At 38.1% G+C, this 6,621-nt stretch overlaps 1 long non-coding RNA gene across 1 annotated transcript; it reads right to left on the bottom strand.

Moving 5' to 3' along the window:
• Positions 1-376: 376 nt before the first annotated feature.
• On the bottom strand, positions 377-6,185 carry LOC147654241 (uncharacterized). Its single transcript, XR_015284776.1, has 3 exons — positions 6,114-6,185; positions 5,197-5,921; positions 377-4,722 (listed from the first exon to the last, which is right to left on the bottom strand). It is a non-coding gene; the product is annotated as an uncharacterized LOC147654241 (long non-coding RNA).
• Between the last annotated feature and the right edge of the window lie 436 nt (positions 6,186-6,621).

Below are 6,621 nucleotides of genomic sequence, written 5' to 3'. Positions count from 1 at the left end.
CAGCTTTGCTATCAAAGAATTAAAAACAGTTTCTCTAGTGGAAGGCAAACAGAGCCTGATCAGTGTCTACATATCTAAACAGCAAGAGATATTTCTGAAAGTAGATTAATCTTCAAGCTAGCAAAGACATTATGAGATTCAATATCTAGATATGAAAACTGGAGACTTCAGCCTAAAAATAGGTGAAAACTGTTAACAAGGAATTAAAAACCTTTCTTATAAATGTGATTTATTTTTTTAAAATATATTTTTTATTTTTAAATTTAAATTTTAAATTTACAGTATTAAAAGCAAACCTAGATGCAGTTCTAAAGGTTATTAATACTCATAGCCATTAGTAACTAGCACAAAAGACAGTGAGGACTAGTAAGAGTTATTTTTTTTAAGTAACTTTTATTTAATTCAGCACACTTAAATCATGCCTACCATAACTGATAACAAAAGTTACAAGGTGTAAAAGTTATTGCAAGGATTTTCAAAACTATTGCATTAGCACTACATATGTTGACCTAGAACATATTTGGGACAGTTTGACTTCCAGCTGACTACTCTCCCAAAGCAAGTGGCTTCTTACCACCTAAAGAAAATCTGACATTTCAAATGTATTTCCAACATGCAACTGCTCAAACATGTTTTTTCTGTTGATGTTAATCACTAGCAGTAGAATATAAGTAGTCACATTATGAGCAGAGAACAAGTAACAAGAAAATGTCCATTTCCAGATGAGACAAATGGAGCAAAGTAGAAGAGGAAGAAGCTCTAATCAAGTTAATCCTGGTCCAGTACAAAATTTCACCTAATCCAACAGCTGGACACATCTCAGCAGGATGCACAGATATCAGGGTTCAGGCACACTAGGATCTCACTACCATGAAAGTAAAACCTGTGAGCAGTAACATCTATTGCTTCCTTGAATAATGTGCGTTGTTCCGGTACAACAAGTTTTACCTGCTTCATTTAGCTCTGTTTGGAACAAATTTTAGTTATGATAGATGATGCCTTATATTACCATAGCATCAAGATACAAGCATTACTTGTTTTTTATCTTGTAAAATATCATCTTTGACATTCAAGTTCTTTTGTTTACTCATATTAAGTTTTTGTTTACTCATATCTGCAATTCAACAGTGATGGACACAGGAATAAAAATACAAAGACCTGATAAATACAGTATTTATTAAAATGCTTTAATATATATTTTCTAACATAATTGTTATATCTTAATGGCATTATTTTGAAGAGTTTGGATCACTACAAGTAAGTATCCTCATATAGTTCTAGCATTCTCTTCAGAAACCCTTTCTTCATCTCTTGTTAGTAAAAAGGAGACAGGAACATAAAATGCCTTCCAACAGAGCTTTTAAAACATTTTAAATTATAAAGAGAACTGCTCTGCATGAAGATTTTCTTTTTCCCATGCAGTTTCCCATACTTTTAATTTCTCTCATAACTTTTAAGATATCTGTTCCAGCAGCCTGGAAGGAAAAATCATTCATACCAACTGGCAAAACTGCAGATCCAGTTTAGTTTCTGATGATCACACAGCTAACAATAAACTCTTGACTATGTAGAATTGTGTATGTATTCAGTAAAACTCACTTGTTAGACTGCCTTCATTGTTGATGCTGATACTCAACCTGCTGATTACCAAATATATCACTTTGATCAAAGGTTTTGTTTTAAATTCTCAAATATATGGGGAATACTTTCAAGATGCTACATATTAAGACTCAAGGAGTAGTGAGACCACAGATAGTAGCTGACAGAGAAAGCTTCTGTAAGATACCAAGCCATGCACACAAATCCAGCGTTCTTCACAAGTCTGCTGGGGACAGCCAGAGCTAAACTGCTGGAGGCAAATCCCCTGCTGGTTTACAGACTAGCAATTCTACATCAATAGGACAAGAATCTGCACCCAATGGACTGTCTGTGCTAGAGGCTTGATCTGACAACATTTTGTGCATCCTTCTGCATTGCTCACATTTCTAAATGGCAGTTCCTAGTTCATGACTGCCTGGTAGCCTCTGGCAGACTCAATATTTCGAGAACTTTTTCACCTTCATGGAGTAAGAAGTATGCTACTCCATTTGGAATTAATTTCTTTATGCTTCTATAGCTACTACTTAATGGGGCCTGACAGACATTACACGGATTTATACTGAATCTTTTATTTATTTACTTTTCTTCCAGAACCTTCTTTCTAATCCTTGTATTTATTTTTCACCATGAACAAAACAGTTTCACAAGAGTTACATAAGACGAAAAAAGATATCAGAGAGAAAAAAAATATAGGAAATCCCTTAGTAGAACAAGATGAAGTAATCCAAAACTTTTGGGCAATAACAATGATACTTTCCTTATCCAGTTCAAATTTGCATGCTTTATATTGTCAAAGTAAAGGTAATTTTCTTCCTATTTTTTTAAATGAAAAATCCATGCTAAATATTATATTAGATGTTATTTGATTTTACTAGCTGCTAATTTTTTTATGTGTATTTTAAGTGGGAGAACACATCCCCCTCTGTATTGGTTCCCTCTCCTGCAATGAGCTGAGTGCTGGAAGCCCTCTGCCACAGCGTACAGCAACACAACAGAGTTTAAACCGAGAGGAAAGGCTGTCAAAGGGGCAATCATTTCAAAAGATTCTGACTTTTGTTTCTCCACAGAGATGTAGTGAAATACCTTTTTGTCACAGTTTTTTAAAGTAAAGCTATTAAAGAAAAAAAGTGGGTTAATTATCAGTGCTTGTCCTTACTAACCTGTTCTACCTTCCTGTTTCTTTACAATGATCTTCTCCAGGGTCTTGTGCACAGTAGTATTCTTGGGGTGTGCAGGGCACTGGTCTGAACTATGAGAGCATTCCCAGTATGCAAGGGAATACGCACGCTATGCAAGCCCCAGCACCTCTGACAGCCAGTCTTAGAGTGTGGTTGGACCTGTGCATTCTCCCCCACCCCTCCAGCACAGCAGGCCAGCCTTCATGCTCACTTGGGAAGGTTGTCATCCTGGAGATGCTAAGAGATGCTCTTTGGCCTCCTCCATATAGACACAGCAGACTCCAGCCCTCCTGTATCTCTTAGGCTGAAAATATCCATCTGCTTGGACTCTGTCACGCATGGGAAAGCTGTGCTCCCTGCATGCTTGTCATCTTGTAATTTACAGACCACCAGGCTCAGGGAGGGCCAGGGGAAGCAGAAAGGCATGGTATGAAAGCAGAAAGGTAATGCTATTAATGCTCTGTGGCTCTGCAGGATGCTGGGTTATACCACCTCCATGTTTTGCCTGCTGTGCATGTACCTCACCCCCCTGTCAGTGAAACGCAGGGAAAGGTTTTCACAGGAAATATTCCTAATCCCAGTCTCTCTTATTTTGTAGCTTATCCTAGGTAAACTTCCTTCGCCAAAACTGCCTCCATGGCCATTTTAGTTTCATTGGATGGACTATATTAAAGTTGAAGTGCAGTCTTTGAAACACATGCTCCATCACAGGCCCTCACACACGAATTTTCACACACAGGCCCCTCTGCCTTTCTCTCCATTGGCCTCAGTGTGAGCAGAACAAGCAGATCTGGGTGTAACAAGGATGGGAGTTAATCAGATTGGACAGCACACTTGTAGCCCAGCTTGTGGCATCATAGACAGTCAGCTATGACAATCATGTGAGGACAGATAGGGAAACCTACAATTTGATACAGAGCAAAATTGCCTGAACCACGCATGCTCATGAAAGCTGTAGCTATGAAGCCAGGCCCGAGCTAAAGGCCAAATGAGTAAATTTACCTTCCACAGCCAGCCATGCTCCTCCCACATAATGCATGGAACTTGCTAATAATACAGCCTCTCTAACATAATTTCTCTGTCTTGTTCCAGTTCACATTTTTGTTTCTTATTTTTCTATTTTTTTTCCCTAAAATTCAAGTAACTTTAAAAATTGCACAAAAAGAGTTGGAGTATTTCCTAGTACATTAATTTAAAACACAACAATAATGTTCCAAACTAACAGAGAGAAATGCAAGAAATTAAATTCCATAATGATTGCTAGTTTTAAGAAAACAATATGGATTTCATCCAATATAACTCCAGTTAATCCTTAACCAGGTTCTTTCACACAAAAACAATCTTTACTTCAACTGGATCAGGACCAGTTACAAAGCTTTGTTATTTTTGGTAGTGATTGTAGTAACTGTAGCAATAAAAAAACAGCTTTAGTAATTTAAATGGCATTTCAAGTATTTTTAAAGGCGGAGTTTATTTTCTACATTATTGAAAACTCATTAGTTATTCATTTTGTATTGCTTGAGGAAAGCTCTGAGAGTAGTCTTCTAAGACTGTAACTCAATATATGAATTAGATGGTGTTGTCCAAGTATAAACATATTCTAATATTAGACTGCACTTTTGTATTCTTTTAAATTCACATGTCTTTACAGAAAGGCTTTCAAACATGTGAGAAAGCACAACACATTTAGGTAGCCATAGCAAAGTGTATATAAAGATCTCTAGAAATTCACTTATTAACCTACTTTAGATGTTTGCATTTATCGTGGTTGCAGAGAAGCAAGTTCATCCAACATTATTTTCCCACAATCCTAACTCCTCCTTTGCTGGACTTTCTTCTTTAAAGTACACAAAAGTCACCTGGAGTCAAAACTCTCCCATCAAGAAGCAGTCATGTTAGTGGCTCAGACAGGGTGGACACCAAGTGAAAATGGCTCCATCAGCAGCTGCGAGTTACACAAATGAGAGAGAAGCTTTTCAGACAGTGAAGGGAAAGAAGGAGCAGAGAGATCAAAGCAAAGACAGCAGAAGACCACATTTTCTCACTGATCTGCAACTGTAAACAAAAGGCACTGAATATTATAGGATGTGTTTAGTTAGTACAGAGAGTCACAACCTCCCTCTGACTCCCATGTAACCTTCCTATCAGTATCAATGGCTAAGAACTTTGTGCTTTGGAGAATTCACTGGCCTGATTTTATAGTTCTGGCTGCATGAATTATGCCTTGCATAATCAAATTGTGGCATTTTTTATCACAACATGCCAGAGACATATGCCATATCATATGCATAAATAGATTTAAAATAATTAAACAAATCTATGCAGAGAAGATTCATCAATGACTATTAAACATGACTAATACTTGACCTACTGATTCCAGAAGCTAAAAGGACAAACCAAGAAAAGGAGCAATGTGTACCTCTAATGTTTTTCCATGCACCCACTATTTATCACTACTGGATAGAGTCACACATTAAGTAAGGTTGGTCCTGTGGAGATCATCTACTCCAACATATCTGCTCAAAGCAGCATGAACATGTTGTTCTCAGGTGGGTTTTGAGTATCTTCAAGAATGGTCTACAATCTCTGGGCAACCTTTTCCAATGTTTGACCACCTTTATAGCTAGAAAGCTTCTTCTTACGTTTAAACAGAATTCTCCACTTTTCCATTTGTGCCACTGCCTCTTGTCCTCTCTCTGGAAACCACTGAGAAGACCCTGGTTTCATCTTCTTTATTCCCTCCCATAAGGTATAAACACTGATTAGGACACCTGAGTCTTCTCTAGGACAAAGAGTTTCAACTCTCTATGCCTCACCTCATAAGGAAGATGCTTCGAGTGCTTAATCATTTACATGACCCTTTGTGGACTTGTTCTGGTTTTTGCATCATATTCTCACACTCCTCCTTCTTGTCTTCCTGACTTGCTCTTCCAATGCAGCTATCCCACCATGTTGCTGTGATCACCATGAAATTTAACCCTGCAGTTAGATGCAGCGCTATAACTCCTCCTTTTTGCTCCCCATGGAGCATGCAGCAGCATAGAGGAACTCCAGAGAGGTATTTGGTCATGCTGATTTAGTGGCTTAGTCCAATCTTTGGAATGATCCTGTTGTGGATTAACCCAGATGCTCTCTCATTTTGCACTGCAGGTGGAATAGGGGAAAGAATCAGAAGAGAAAAAGTGAGAAAATGTGTGAGTTGAGATAAAGACAGCTTAATCATTAAGATTTAATAATAATAGTCATCTTATTCTGAGGAAAATATAACAAAGAAAAAAGTGAATCCTGAGAAAGAAAACTGATGCAAATTAAAAGAGATGTTCACCACCAACTGACCAATGCCCTGCAAGTCCCTGAGAAGCAGCTGCCCCCTCTCCAATCTTGCTCCCTAACTTTATTGCTGAGCATGACACCACGTGGTCTGGGACATCCTTTTGGTCAGCTGGAGTCAATTGTCCTGGCTGTGCCCTGTCTCAGCTCCTTGCACACCCCCAGCCCACTCGCTGGTAGGGTGGGGTGAGGAACAGAAAAGGCCTTGGCTCTGTGTAAGCCCTGCTCAACAATAACAAAAACATCCCTGTGTTATCAAAACTGTGTCCAGCATAAATCAAAAACACAGCTCCATAGCAGATACTGTGAAGAAATTTATCTCTATTCCAGCCAAGATCAGCACAGCTATTCTTATAAACTGGCACTCTAAGCTTTTGCCTTTTCCAGGTAAATGATGCAGGTAGTTACCAAAAAATCATTGTCAATAGGCAGAGAACAAATAAGATCATGGTCCAATATCTTACTCTAAACTAGGGTCAAATATTGCTCCTGAGAGATGTTTTTTAAATATATT

Source organism: Cyanistes caeruleus, chromosome 3, assembly GCF_971803275.1.
Source record: "Cyanistes caeruleus chromosome 3, bCyaCae1.hap1.1, whole genome shotgun sequence".
NCBI lineage: Eukaryota > Metazoa > Chordata > Aves > Passeriformes > Paridae > Cyanistes > Cyanistes caeruleus.
Note: the sequence above shows the minus strand (reverse complement) of the source record. Positions and strands in the feature narration are given on the sequence as shown.